Raw genomic sequence first — 14437 nt, 5'->3', positions numbered from 1 at the left:
AAATGTGTAAAATCAAGCACCGTGAGGGCATTGTGTGGAAATTGTGAAGGATTTTCCATAGGGGTAAAAATTGAAAAAAATGACAGGGTCGGTAGTGTCGAAAAAGTCAAAAATGGGAAGGGTGGGGGATTGTCCCAAAACTTGCTACAAGGGGCCAGAGGGGCGGCCTGAATGAAAAATGTGTAAAATCAAGCACCGTGAGGGCATTGTGTGAAAATTGTGAAGGATTTTCCAAAGCGGGCAAAAATTGAAAAAAACGACAGGGCCGGTAGTGTCGAAAAAGTAAAAAATGGGAAGGGTGGGGGATTGTCCCAAAACTTGCTACAAGGGGCCAGAGGGGCGGGCTGATTGAAAAATGTGTAAAATCAAGCACCGTGAAGGCATTGTGTGAAAATTGTGAAGGATTTTCCATAGGGGTAAAAATTGAAAAAAATGACAGGGTCGGTAGTGTCGAAAAAGTCAAAAATGGGAAGGGTGGGGGATTGTCCCAAAACTTGCTACAAGGGGCCAGAGGGGCGGCCTGAATGAAAAATGTGTAAAATCAAGCACCGTGAGGGCATTGTGTGAAAATTATGAAGGATTTTCCAAAGCGGCCAAAAATTGAAAAAAACGACAGGGCCGGTAGTGTCGAAAAATTCAAAAATGGGAAGGGTGGGGGATTGTCCCAAAACTTGCTACAAGGGGCCAGAGGGGCGGCCTGAATGAAAAATTTGTAAAATCAAGCACCGTGAGGGCATTGTGTGAAAATTATGAAGGATTTTCCAAAGCGGCCAAAAGTTGAAAAAAACGACAGGGCCGGTAGTGTCGAAAAAGTCAAAAATGGGAAGGGTGGGGGATTGTCCCAAAACTTGCTACAAGGGGCCAGAGGGGCGGGCTGATTGAAAAATGTGTAAAATCAAGCACCGTGAGGGCATTGTGTGAAAATTGTGAAGGATTTTCCATAGGGGTAAAAATTGAAAAAAATGACAGGGTCGGTAGTGTCGAAAAAGTCAAAAATGGGAAGGGTGGGGGATTGTCCCAAAACTTGCTACAAGGGGCCAGAGGGGCGGCCTGAATGAAAAATGTGTAAAATCAAGCACCGTGAGGGCATTGTGTGAAAATTGTGAAGGATTTTCCAAAGCGGCCAAAAATTGAAAAAAACGACAGGGCCGGTAGTGTCGAAAAAGTCAAAAATGGGAAGGGTGGGGGATTGTCCCAAAACTTGCTACAAGGGGCCAGAGGGGCGGCCTGAATGAAAAATTTGTAAAATCAAGCACCGTGAGGGCATTGTGTGAAAATTATGAAGGATTTTCCAAAGCGGCCAAAAATTGAAAAAAACGACAGGGCCGGTAGTGTCGAAAAAGTCAAAAATGGGAAGGGTGGGGGATTGTCCCAAAACTTGCTACAAGGGGCCAGAGGGGCGGGCTGATTGAAAAATGTGTAAAATCAAGCACCGTGAGGGCATTGTGTGAAAATTGTGAAGGATTTTCCATAGGGGTAAAAATTGAAAAAAATGACAGGGCCGGTAGTGTCGAAAAAGTCAAAAATGGGAAGGGTGGGGGATTGTCCCAAAACTTGCTACAAGGGGCCAGAGGGGCGGCCTGAATGAAAAATTTGTAAAATCAAGCACCGTGAGGGCATTGTGTGAAAATTATGAAGGATTTTCCAAAGCGGCCAAAAATTGAAAAAAACGACAGGGCCGGTAGTGTCGAAAAAGTCAAAAATGGGAAGGGTGGGGGATTGTCCCAAAACTTGCTACAAGGGGCCAGAGGGGCGGGCTGATTGAAAAATGTGTAAAATCAAGCACCGTGAGGGCATTGTGTGAAAATTGTGAAGGATTTTCCATAGGGGTAAAAATTGAAAAAAATGACAGGGTCGGTAGTGTCGAAAAAGTCAAAAATGGGAAGGGTGGGGGATTGTCCCAAAACTTGCTACAAGGGGCCAGAGGGGCGGCCTGAATGAAAAATGTGTAAAATCAAGCACCGTGAGGGCATTGTGTGAAAATTGTGAAGGATTTTCCAAAGCGGCCAAAAATTGAAAAAAACGACAGGGCCGGTAGTGTCGAAAAAGTCAAAAATGGGAAGGGTGGGGGATTGTCCCAAAACTTGCTACAAGGGGCCAGAGGGGCGGCCTGAATGAAACATTTGTAAAATCAAGCACCGTGAGGGCATTGTGTGAAAATTATGAAGGATTTTCCAAAGCGGCCAAAAATTGAAAAAAACGACAGGGCCGGTAGTGTCGAAAAAGTCAAAAATGGGAAGGGTGGGGGATTGTCCCAAAACTTGCTACAAGGGGCCAGAGGGGCGGGCTGATTGAAAAATGTGTAAAATCAAGCACCGTGAGGGCATTGTGTGAAAATTGTGAAGGATTTTCCATAGGGGTAAAAATTGAAAAAAATGACAGGGCCGGTAGTGTCGAAAAAGTCAAAAATGGGAAGGGTGGGGGATTGTCCCAAAACTTGCTACAAGGGGCCAGAGGGGCGGCCTGAATGAAAAATGTGTAAAATCAAGCACCGTGAGGGCATTGTGTGAAAATTTTGAAGGATTTTCCAAAGCGGGCAAAAATTGAAAAAAACGACAGGGCCGGTAGTGTCGAAAAAGTCAAAAATGGGAAGGGTGGGGGATTGTCCCAAAACTTGCTACAAGGGGCCAGAGGGGCGGGCTGATTGAAAAATGTGTAAAATCAAGCACCGTGAGGGCATTGTGTGAAAATTGTGAAGGATTTTCCATAGGGGTAAAAATTGAAAAAAATGACAGGGTCGGTAGTGTCGAAAAAGTCAAAAATGGGAAGGGTGGGGGATTGTCCCAAAACTTGCTACAAGGGGCCAGAGGGGCGGCCTGAATGAAAAATGTGTAAAATCAAGCACCGTGAGGGCATTGTGTGAAAATTGTGAAGGATTTTCCAAAGCGGCCAAAAATTGAAAAAAACGACAGGGCCGGTAGTGTCGAAAAAGTCAAAAATGGGAAGGGTGGGGGATTGTCCCAAAACTTGCTACAAGGGGCCAGAGGGGCGGCCTGAATGAAAAATTTGTAAAATCAAGCACCGTGAGGGCATTGTGTGAAAATTATGAAGGATTTTCCAAAGCGGCCAAAAATTGAAAAAAACGACAGGGCCGGTAGTGTCGAAAAAGTCAAAAATGGGAAGGGTGGGGGATTGTCCCAAAACTTGCTACAAGGGGCCAGAGGGGCGGGCTGATTGAAAAATGTGTAAAATCAAGCACCGTGAGGGCATTGTGTGAAAATTGTGAAGGATTTTCCATAGGGGTAAAAATTGAAAAAAATGACAGGGCCGGTAGTGTCGAAAAAGTCAAAAATGGGAAGGGTGGGGGATTGTCCCAAAACTTGCTACAAGGGGCCAGAGGGGCGGCCTGAATGAAAAATTTGTAAAATCAAGCACCGTGAGGGCATTGTGTGAAAATTATGAAGGATTTTCCAAAGCGGCCAAAAATTGAAAAAAACGACAGGGCCGGTAGTGTCGAAAAAGTCAAAAATGGGAAGGGTGGGGGATTGTCCCAAAACTTGCTACAAGGGGCCAGAGGGGCGGGCTGATTGAAAAATGTGTAAAATCAAGCACCGTGAGGGCATTGTGTGAAAATTGTGAAGGATTTTCCATAGGGGTAAAAATTGAAAAAAATGACAGGGTCGGTAGTGTCGAAAAAGTCAAAAATGGGAAGGGTGGGGGATTGTCCCAAAACTTGCTACAAGGGGCCAGAGGGGCGGCCTGAATGAAAAATGTGTAAAATCAAGCACCGTGAGGGCATTGTGTGAAAATTGTGAAGGATTTTCCAAAGCGGCCAAAAATTGAAAAAAACGACAGGGCCGGTAGTGTCGAAAAAGTCAAAAATGGGAAGGGTGGGGGATTGTCCCAAAACTTGCTACAAGGGGCCAGAGGGGCGGCCTGAATGAAACATTTGTAAAATCAAGCACCGTGAGGGCATTGTGTGAAAATTATGAAGGATTTTCCAAAGCGGCCAAAAATTGAAAAAAACGACAGGGCCGGTAGTGTCGAAAAAGTCAAAAATGGGAAGGGTGGGGGATTGTCCCAAAACTTGCTACAAGGGGCCAGAGGGGCGGGCTGATTGAAAAATGTGTAAAATCAAGCACCGTGAGGGCATTGTGTGAAAATTGTGAAGGATTTTCCATAGGGGTAAAAATTGAAAAAAATGACAGGGCCGGTAGTGTCGAAAAAGTCAAAAATGGGAAGGGTGGGGGATTGTCCCAAAACTTGCTACAAGGGGCCAGAGGGGCGGCCTGAATGAAAAATGTGTAAAATCAAGCACCGTGAGGGCATTGTGTGAAAATTTTGAAGGATTTTCCAAAGCGGGCAAAAATTGAAAAAAACGACAGGGCCGGTAGTGTCGAAAAAGTCAAAAATGGGAAGGGTGGGGGATTGTCCCAAAACTTGCTACAAGGGGCCAGAGGGGCGGGCTGATTGAAAAATGTGTAAAATCAAGCACCGTGAAGGCATTGTGTGGAAATTGTGAAGGATTTTCCATAGGGGTAAAAATTGAAAAAAATGACAGGGTCGGTAGTGTCGAAAAAGTCAAAAATGGGAAGGGTGGGGGATTGTCCCAAAACTTGCTACAAGGGGCCAGAGGGGCGGCCTGAATGAAAAATGTGTAAAATCAAGCACCGTGAGGGCATTGTGTGAAAATTGTGAAGGATTTTCCAAAGCGGCCAAAAATTGAAAAAAACGACAGGGCCGGTAGTGTCGAAAAAGTCAAAAATGGGAAGGGTGGGGGATTGTCCCAAAACTTGCTACAAGGGGCCAGAGGGGCGGCCTGAATGAAAAATGTGTAAAATCAAGCACCGTGAGGGCATTGTGTGAAAATTGTGAAGGATTTTCCAAAGCGGGCAAAAATTGAAAAAAATGACAGGGCCGGTAGTGTCGAAAAAGTCAAAAATGGGAAGGGTGGGGGATTGTCCCAAAACTTGCTACAAGGGGCCAGAGGGGCGGCCTGAATGAAAAATGTGTCAAATCAAGCACCGTGAGGGCATTGTGTGAAAATTGTGAAGGATTTTCCAAAGCGGCCAAAAATTGAAAAAAACGACAGGGCCGGTAGTGTCGAAAAAGTCAAAAATGGGAAGGGTGGGGGATTGTCCCAAAACTTGCTACAAGGGGCCAGAGGGGCGGGCTGATTGAAAAATGTGTAAAATCAAGCACCGTGAAGGCATTGTGTGAAAATTGTGAAGGATTTTCCATAGGGGTAAAAATTGAAAAAAATGACAGGGTCGGTAGTGTCGAAAAAGTCAAAAATGGGAAGGGTGGGGGATTGTCCCAAAACTTGCTACAAGGGGCCAGAGGGGCGGCCTGAATGAAAAATGTGTAAAATCAAGCACCGTGAGGGCATTGTGTGAAAATTATGAAGGATTTTCCAAAGCGGCCAAAAATTGAAAAAAACGACAGGGCCGGTAGTGTCGAAAAATTCAAAAATGGGAAGGGTGGGGGATTGTCCCAAAACTTGCTACAAGGGGCCAGAGGGGCGGCCTGAATGAAAAATTTGTAAAATCAAGCACCGTGAGGGCATTGTGTGAAAATTATGAAGGATTTTCCAAAGCGGCCAAAAATTGAAAAAAACGACAGGGCCGGTAGTGTCGAAAAAGTCAAAAATGGGAAGGGTGGGGGATTGTCCCAAAACTTGCTACAAGGGGCCAGAGGGGCGGGCTGATTGAAAAATGTGTAAAATCAAGCACCGTGAGGGCATTGTGTGAAAATTGTGAAGGATTTTCCATAGGGGTAAAAATTGAAAAAAATTACAGGGTCGGTAGTGTCGAAAAAGTCAAAAATGGGAAGGGTGGGGGATTGTCCCAAAACTTGCTACAAGGGGCCAGAGGGGCGGCCTGAATGAAAAATGTGTAAAATCAAGCACCGTGAGGGCATTGTGTGAAAATTGTGAAGGATTTTCCATAGGGGTAAAAATTGAAAAAAATGACAGGGTCGGTAGTGTCGAAAAAGTCAAAAATGGGAAGGGTGGGGGATTGTCCCAAAACTTGCTACAAGGGGCCAGAGGGGCGGCCTGAATGAAAAATGTGTAAAATCAAGCACCGTGAGGGCATTGTGTGAAAATTATGAAGGATTTTCCAAAGCGGCCAAAAATTGAAAAAAACGACAGGGCCGGTAGTGTCGAAAAATTCAAAAATGGGAAGGGTGGGGGATTGTCCCAAAACTTGCTACAAGGGGCCAGAGGGGCGGCCTGAATGAAAAATTTGTAAAATCAAGCACCGTGAGGGCATTGTGTGAAAATTATGAAGGATTTTCCAAAGCGGCCAAAAATTGAAAAAAACGACAGGGCCGGTAGTGTCGAAAAAGTCAAAAATGGGAAGGGTGGGGGATTGTCCCAAAACTTGCTACAAGGGGCCAGAGGGGCGGGCTGATTGAAAAATGTGTAAAATCAAGCACCGTGAGGGCATTGTGTGAAAATTGTGAAGGATTTTCCATAGGGGTAAAAATTGAAAAAAATGACAGGGTCGGTAGTGTCGAAAAAGTCAAAAATGGGAAGGGTGGGGGATTGTCCCAAAACTTGCTACAAGGGGCCAGAGGGGCGGCCTGAATGAAAAATTTGTAAAATCAAGCACCGTGAGGGCATTGTGTGAAAATTATGAAGGATTTTCCAAAGCGGCCAAAAATTGAAAAAAATGACAGGGCCGGTAGTGTCGAAAAAGTCAAAAATGGGAAGGGTGGGGGATTGTCCCAAAACTTGCTACAAGGGGCCAGAGGGGCGGGCTGATTGAAAAATGTGTAAAATCAAGCACCGTGAGGGCATTGTGTGAAAATTGTGAAGGATTTTCCATAGGGGTAAAAATTGAAAAAAATGACAGGGCCGGTAGTGTCGAAAAAGTCAAAAATGGGAAGGGTGGGGGATTGTCCCAAAACTTGCTACAAGGGGCCAGAGGGGCGGCCTGAATGAAAAATGTGTAAAATCAAGCACCGTGAGGGCATTGTGTGAAAATTTTGAAGGATTTTCCAAAGCGGGCAAAAATTGAAAAAAACGACAGGGCCGGTAGTGTCGAAAAAGTCAAAAATGGGAAGGGTGGGGGATTGTCCCAAAACTTGCTACAAGGGGCCAGAGGGGCGGGCTGATTAAAAAATGTGTAAAATCAAGCACCGTGAAGGCATTGTGTGGAAATTGTGAAGGATTTTCCATAGGGGTAAAAATTGAAAAAAATGACAGGGCCGGTAGTGTCGAAAAAGTCAAAAATGGGAAGGGTGGGGGATTGTCCCAAAACTTGCTACAAGGGGCCAGAGGGGCGGCCTGAATGAAAAATGTGTAAAATCAAGCACCGTGAGGGCATTGTGTGAAAATTGTGAAGGATTTTCCAAAGCGGCCAAAAATTGAAAAAAACGACAGGGCCGGTAGTGTCGAAAAAGTCAAAAATGGGAAGGGTGGGGGATTGTCCCAAAACTTGCTACAAGGGGCCAGAGGGGCGGCCTGAATGAAAAATGTGTAAAATCAAGCACCGTGAGGGCATTGTGTGAAAATTGTGAAGGATTTTCCAAAGCGGGCAAAAATTGAAAAAAATGACAGGGCCGGTAGTGTCGAAAAAGTCAAAAATGGGAAGGGTGGGGGATTGTCCCAAAACTTGCTACAAGGGGCCAGAGGGGCGGCCTGAATGAAAAATGTGTAAAATCAAGCACCGTGAGGGCATTGTGTGAAAATTGTGAAGGATTTTCCAAAGCGGCCAAAAATTGAAAAAAACGACAGGGCCGGTAGTGTCGAAAAAGTCAAAAATGGGAAGGGTGGGGGATTGTCCCAAAACTTGCTACAAGGGGCCAGAGGGGCGGGCTGATTGAAAAATGTGTAAAATCAAGCACCGTGAAGGCATTGTGTGAAAATTGTGAAGGATTTTCCATAGGGGTAAAAATTGAAAAAAATGACAGGGTCGGTAGTGTCGAAAAAGTCAAAAATGGGAAGGGTGGGGGATTGTCCCAAAACTTGCTACAAGGGGCCAGAGGGGCGGCCTGAATGAAAAATGTGTAAAATCAAGCACCGTGAGGGCATTGTGTGAAAATTATGAAGGATTTTCCAAAGCGGCCAAAAATTGAAAAAAACGACAGGGCCGGTAGTGTCGAAAAATTCAAAAATGGGAAGGGTGGGGGATTGTCCCAAAACTTGCTACAAGGGGCCAGAGGGGCGGCCTGAATGAAAAATTTGTAAAATCAAGCACCGTGAGGACATTGTGTGAAAATTATGAAGGATTTTCCAAAGCGGCCAAAAATTGAAAAAAACGACAGGGCCGGTAGTGTCGAAAAAGTCAAAAATGGGAAGGGTGGGGGATTGTCCCAAAACTTGCTACAAGGGGCCAGAGGGGCGGGCTGATTGAAAAATGTGTAAAATCAAGCACCGTGAGGGCATTGTGTGAAAATTGTGAAGGATTTTCCATAGGGGTAAAAATTGAAAAAAATGACAGGGTCGGTAGTGTCGAAAAAGTCAAAAATGGGAAGGGTGGGGGATTGTCCCAAAACTTGCTACAAGGGGCCAGAGGGGCGGCCTGAATGAAAAATGTGTAAAATCAAGCACCGTGAGGGCATTGTGTGAAAATTGTGAAGGATTTTCCATAGGGGTAAAAATTGAAAAAAATGACAGGGTCGGTAGTGTCGAAAAAGTCAAAAATGGGAAGGGTGGGGGATTGTCCCAAAACTTGCTACAAGGGGCCAGAGGGGCGGCCTGAATGAAAAATGTGTAAAATCAAGCACCGTGAGGGCATTGTGTGAAAATTATGAAGGATTTTCCAAAGCGGCCAAAAATTGAAAAAAACGACAGGGCCGGTAGTGTCGAAAAATTCAAAAATGGGAAGGGTGGGGGATTGTCCCAAAACTTGCTACAAGGGGCCAGAGGGGCGGCCTGAATGAAAAATTTGTAAAATCAAGCACCGTGAGGGCATTGTGTGAAAATTATGAAGGATTTTCCAAAGCGGCCAAAAATTGAAAAAAACGACAGGGCCGGTAGTGTCGAAAAAGTCAAAAATGGGAAGGGTGGGGGATTGTCCCAAAACTTGCTACAAGGGGCCAGAGGGGCGGGCTGATTGAAAAATGTGTAAAATCAAGCACCGTGAGGGCATTGTGTGAAAATTGTGAAGGATTTTCCATAGGGGTAAAAATTGAAAAAAATGACAGGGTCGGGTAGTGTCGAAAAAGTCAAAAATGGGAAGGGTGGGGGATTGTCCCAAAACTTGCTACAAGGGGCCAGAGGGGCGGCCTGAATGAAAAATTTGTAAAATCAAGCACCGTGAGGGCATTGTGTGAAAATTATGAAGGATTTTCCAAAGCGGCCAAAAATTGAAAAAAACGACAGGGCCGGTAGTGTCGAAAAAGTCAAAAATGGGAAGGGTGGGGGATTGTCCCAAAACTTGCTACAAGGGGCCAGAGGGGCGGGCTGATTGAAAAATGTGTAAAATCAAGCACCGTGAGGGCATTGTGTGAAAATTGTGAAGGATTTTCCATAGGGGTAAAAATTGAAAAAAATGACAGGGCCGGTAGTGTCGAAAAAGTCAAAAATGGGAAGGGTGGGGGATTGTCCCAAAACTTGCTACAAGGGGCCAGAGGGGCGGGCTGAATGAAAAATGTGTAAAATCAAGCACCGTGAGGGCATTGTGTGAAAATTTTGAAGGATTTTCCAAAGCGGGCAAAAATTGAAAAAAACGACAGGGCCGGTAGTGTCGAAAAAGTCAAAAATGGGAAGGGTGGGGGATTGTCCCAAAACTTGCTACAAGGGGCCAGAGGGGCGGGCTGATTGAAAAATGTGTAAAATCAAGCACCGTGAAGGCATTGTGTGGAAATTGTGAAGGATTTTCCATAGGGGTAAAAATTGAAAAAAATGACAGGGCCGGTAGTGTCGAAAAAGTCAAAAATGGGAAGGGTGGGGGATTGTCCCAAAACTTGCTACAAGGGGCCAGAGGGGCGGCCTGAATGAAAAATGTGTAAAATCAAGCACCGTGAGGGCATTGTGTGAAAATTGTGAAGGATTTTCCAAAGCGGCCAAAAATTGAAAAAAACGACAGGGCCGGTAGTGTCGAAAAAGTCAAAAATGGGAAGGGTGGGGGATTGTCCCAAAACTTGCTACAAGGGGCCAGAGGGGCGGCCTGAATGAAAAATGTGTAAAATCAAGCACCGTGAGGGCATTGTGTGAAAATTGTGAAGGATTTTCCAAAGCGGGCAAAAATTGAAAAAAATGACAGGGCCGGTAGTGTCGAAAAAGTCAAAAATGGGAAGGGTGGGGGATTGTCCCAAAACTTGCTACAAGGGGCCAGAGGGGCGGCCTGAATGAAAAATGTGTAAAATCAAGCACCGTGAGGGCATTGTGTGAAAATTATGAAGGATTTTCCAAAGCGGCCAAAAATTGAAAAAAACGACAGGGCCGGTAGTGTCGAAAAAGTCAAAAATGGGAAGGGTGGGGGATTGTCCCAAAACTTGCTACAAGGGGCCAGAGGGGCGGGCTGATTGAAAAATGTGTAAAATCAAGCACCGTGAGGGCATTGTGTGAAAATTGTGAAGGATTTTCCATAGGGGTAAAAATTGAAAAAAATGACAGGGTCGGTAGTGTCGAAAAAGTCAAAAATGGGAAGGGTGGGGGATTGTCCCAAAACTTGCTACAAGGGGCCAGAGGGGCGGCCTGAATGAAAAATGTGTAAAATCAAGCACCGTGAGGGCATTGTGTGAAAATTGTGAAGGATTTTCCAAAGCGGCCAAAAATTGTAAAAAACGACAGGGCCGGTAGTGTCGAAAAAGTCAAAAATGGGAAGGGTGGGGGATTGTCCCAAAACTTGCTACAAGGGGCCAGAGGGGCGGCCTGAATGAAAAATTTGTAAAATCAAGCACCGTGAGGGCATTGTGTGAAAATTATGAAGGATTTTCCAAAGCGGCCAAAAATTGAAAAAAACGACAGGGCCGGTAGTGTCGAAAAAGTCAAAAATGGGAAGGGTGGGGGATTGTCCCAAAACTTGCTACAAGGGGCCAGAGGGGCGGGCTGATTGAAAAATGTGTAAAATCAAGCACCGTGAGGGCATTGTGTGAAAATTGTGAAGGATTTTCCATAGGGGTAAAAATTGAAAAAAAATGACAGGGCCGGTAGTGTCGAAAAAGTCAAAAATGGGAAGGGTGGGGGATTGTCCCAAAACTTGCTACAAGGGGCCAGAGGGGCGGCCTGAATGAAAAATGTGTAAAATCAAGCACCGTGAGGGCATTGTGTGAAAATTTTGAAGGATTTTCCAAAGCGGGCAAAAATTGAAAAAAACGACAGGGCCGGTAGTGTCGAAAAAGTCAAAAATGGGAAGGGTGGGGGATTGTCCCAAAACTTGCTACAAGGGGCCAGAGGGGCGGGCTGATTGAAAAATGTGTAAAATCAAGCACCGTGAAGGCATTGTGTGGAAATTGTGAAGGATTTTCCATAGGGGTAAAAATTGAAAAAAATGACAGGGTCGGTAGTGTCGAAAAAGTCAAAAATGGGAAGGGTGGGGGATTGTCCCAAAACTTGCTACAAGGGGCCAGAGGGGCGGCCTGAATGAAAAATGTGTAAAATCAAGCACCGTGAGGGCATTGTGTGAAAATTGTGAAGGATTTTCCAAAGCGGCCAAAAATTGAAAAAAACGACAGGGCCGGTAGTGTCGAAAAAGTCAAAAATGGGAAGGGTGGGGGATTGTCCCAAAACTTGCTACAAGGGGCCAGAGGGGCGGCCTGAATGAAAAATGTGTAAAATCAAGGACCGTGAGGGCATTGTGTGAAAATTGTGAAGGATTTTCCAAAGCGGGCAAAAATTGAAAAAAATGACAGGGCCGGTAGTGTCGAAAAAGTCAAAAATGGGAAGGGTGGGGGATTGTCCCAAAACTTGCTACAAGGGGCCAGAGGGGCGGGCTGATTGAAAAATGTGTAAAATCAAGCACCGTGAAGGCATTGTGTGGAAATTGTGAAGGATTTTCCATAGGGGTAAAAATTGAAAAAAATGACAGGGTCGGTAGTGTCGAAATAGTCAAAAATGGGAAGGGTGGGGGATTGTCCCAAAACTTGCTACAAGGGGCCAGAGGGGCGGCCTGAATGAAAAATGTGTAAAATCAAGCACCGTGAGGGCATTGTGTGAAAATTGTGAAGGATTTTCCAAAGCGGCCAAAAATTGAAAAAAACGACAGGGCCGGTAGTGTCGAAAAAGTCAAAAATGGGAAGGGTGGGGGATTGTCCCAAAACTTGCTACAAGGGGCCAGAGGGGCGGCCTGAATGAAAAATGTGTAAAATCAAGCACCGTGAGGGCATTGTGTGAAAATTGTGAAGGATTTTCCAAAGCGGGCAAAAATTGAAAAAAATGACAGGGCCGGTAGTGTCGAAAAAGTCAAAAATGGGAAGGGTGGGGGATTGTCCCAAAACTTGCTACAAGGGGCCAGAGGGGCGGGCTGAATGAAAAATGTGTAAAATCAAGCACCGTGAGGGCATTGTGTGAAAATTGTGAAGGATTTTCCAAAGCGGCCAAAAATTGAAAAAAACGACAGGGCCGGTAGTGTCGAAAAAGTCAAAAATGGGAAGGGTGGGGGATTGTCCCAAAACTTGCTACAAGGGGCCAGAGGGGCGGCCTGAATGAAAAATGTGTAAAATCAAGCACCGTGAGGGCATTGTGTGAAAATTATGAAGGATTTTCCAAAGCGGCCAAAAATTGAAAAAAACGACAGGGCCGGTAGTGTCGAAAAAGTCAAAAATGGGAAGGGTGGGGGATTGTCCCAAAACTTGCTACAAGGGGCCAGAGGGGCGGGCTGATTGAAAAATGTGTAAAATCAAGCACCGTGAGGGCATTGTGTGAAAATTGTGAAGGATTTTCCATAGGGGTAAAAATTGAAAAAAATGACAGGGTCGGTAGTGTCGAAAAAGTCAAAAATGGGAAGGGTGGGGGATTGTCCCAAAACTTGCTACAAGGGGCCAGAGGGGCGGCCTGAATGAAAAATGTGTAAAATCAAGCACCGTGAGGGCATTGTGTGAAAATTGTGAAGGATTTTCCAAAGCGGCCAAAAATTGAAAAAAACGACAGGGCCGGTAGTGTCGAAAAAGTCAAAAATGGGAAGGGTGGGGGATTGTCCCAAAACTTGCTACAAGGGGCCAGAGGGGCGGCCTGAATGAAAAATGTGTAAAATCAAGCACCGTGAGGGCATTGTGTGAAAATTATGAAGGATTTTCCAAAGCGGCCAAAAATTGAAAAAAACGACAGGGCCGGTAGTGTCGAAAAATTCAAAAATGGGAAGGGTGGGGGATTGTCCCAAAACTTGCTACAAGGGGCCAGAGGGGCGGCCTGAATGAAAAATTTGTAAAATCAAGCACCGTGAGGGCATTGTGTGAAAATTATGAAGGATTTTCCAAAGCGGCCAAAAATTGAAAAAAACGACAGGGCCGGTAGTGTCGAAAAAGTCAAAAATGGGAAGGGTGGGGGATTGTCCCAAAACTTGCTACAAGGGGCCAGAGGGGCGGGCTGATTGAAAAATGTGTAAAATCAAGCACCGTGAGGGCATTGTGTGAAAATTGTGAAGGATTTTCCATAGGGGTAAAAATTGAAAAAAATGACAGGGTCGGTAGTGTCGAAAAAGTCAAAAATGGGAAGGGTGGGGGATTGTCCCAAAACTTGCTACAAGGGGCCAGAGGGGCGGCCTGAATGAAAAATTTGTAAAATCAAGCACCGTGAGGGCATTGTGTGAAAATTGTGAAGGATTTTCCAAAGCGGCCAAAAATTGAAAAAAACGACAGGGCCGGTAGTGTCGAAAAAGTCAAAAATGGGAAGGGTGGGGGATTGTCCCAAAACTTGCTACAAGGGGCCAGAGGGGCGGGCTGATTGAAAAATGTGTAAAATCAAGCACCGTGAAGGCATTGTGTGGAAATTGTGAAGGATTTTCCATAGGGGTAAAAATTGAAAAAAATGACAGGGTCGGTAGTGTCGAAAAAGTCAAAAATGGGAAGGGTGGGGGATTGTCCCAAAACTTGCTACAAGGGGCCAGAGGGGCGGCCTGAATGAAAAATGTGTAAAATCAAGCACCGTGAGGGCATTGTGTGAAAATTGTGAAGGATTTTCCAAAGCGGCCAAAAATTGAAAAAAACGACAGGGCCGGTAGTGTCGAAAAAGTCAAAAATGGGAAGGGTGGGGGATTGTCCCAAAACTTGCTACAAGGGGCCAGAGGGGCGGCCTGAATGAAAAATGTGTAAAATCAAGGACCGTGAGGGCATTGTGTGAAAATTGTGAAGGATTTTCCAAAGCGGGCAAAAATTGAAAAAAATGACAGGGCCGGTAGTGTCGAAAAAGTCAAAAATGGGAAGGGTGGGGGATTGTCCCAAAACTTGCTACAAGGGGCCAGAGGGGCGGCCTGAATGAAAAATGTGTAAAATCAAGCACCGTGAGGGCATTGTGTGAAAATTGTGAAGGATTTTCCAAAGCGGCCAAAAATTGAAAAAAACGACAGGGCCGGTAGTGTCGAAAAAGTCAAAAATGGGAAGGGTGGGG

This window comes from Scomber japonicus, chromosome 19 (assembly GCF_027409825.1).
Source record: "Scomber japonicus isolate fScoJap1 chromosome 19, fScoJap1.pri, whole genome shotgun sequence".
In the NCBI taxonomy this organism is placed as follows: Eukaryota; Metazoa; Chordata; class Actinopteri; order Scombriformes; family Scombridae; genus Scomber; species Scomber japonicus.
Note: the sequence above shows the minus strand (reverse complement) of the source record.